Source organism: Mustela putorius, unplaced genomic scaffold, assembly GCF_011764305.1.
Source record: "Mustela putorius furo isolate JIRA1106 unplaced genomic scaffold, ASM1176430v1.1 tig00000095_pilon_pilon_pilon, whole genome shotgun sequence".
Classification (NCBI taxonomy): Eukaryota; Metazoa; Chordata; class Mammalia; order Carnivora; family Mustelidae; genus Mustela; species Mustela putorius.
In genome coordinates this window covers 27,594,112-27,594,762 of record NW_025421280.1, presented here as the reverse complement: position 1 = coordinate 27,594,762, position 651 = coordinate 27,594,112, and positions in this window count along the sequence as shown.

The window sequence follows — 651 nt, the reverse complement described above, 5'->3', positions numbered from 1 at the left end:
CTAAGCAGTGGACAACAGTGGAGAAGCAGGCCTGGGGCGGGGAGGTCACCCCAGTGTTCCAATGGAGGGTTGAATGGCAAGAGGGTTGCATAAATCTCATTTATGGGGGCCCAGGTGAGGGAGATGGAAGCTTTTCTGATTTGTGACAAGACAGCATTCTTGGGGTATTTCTTCCCAGTCCTGGGGCCAGATCCCAAGACTTCAAGGATGCGGACTAGATGTGTGGCCTCCTGGCAAGTTCTTGTCTTCCCGGTGTCTGTTTCTCCACCTGTAAAATGGGAATCGATAACGTCCCGCCCACAAGTTTTGAGGTGGGGAGACAGCACATGAGCCCAGTTTAGTGCCTGGCACACAGTGGGACCTCAATAAACTGTAATCACCCCTTCCCCCTCCCTCTGGGTCTCAGGTGGCGGAAGACGAGCCTGCTACTTTAACTTATGCAAATACACTGCGGGTGGTGGAAGGGGGGGTAATAAAAAGCCTGGTTTCTGGATCAACCAATCAGCTCGCGGGACTGAAGGAGCTTCTAAATGGCCCAATGGCTGGCCGCGCGTACTCCAAGCCCGCCCCTGCCTCCGGGTGGCGTCTTGTGGGTGGGGACTCTCGACGCCACGCCCCGGGGGCGGAGCCAGGCGGCAGCCGCGCCGCAAC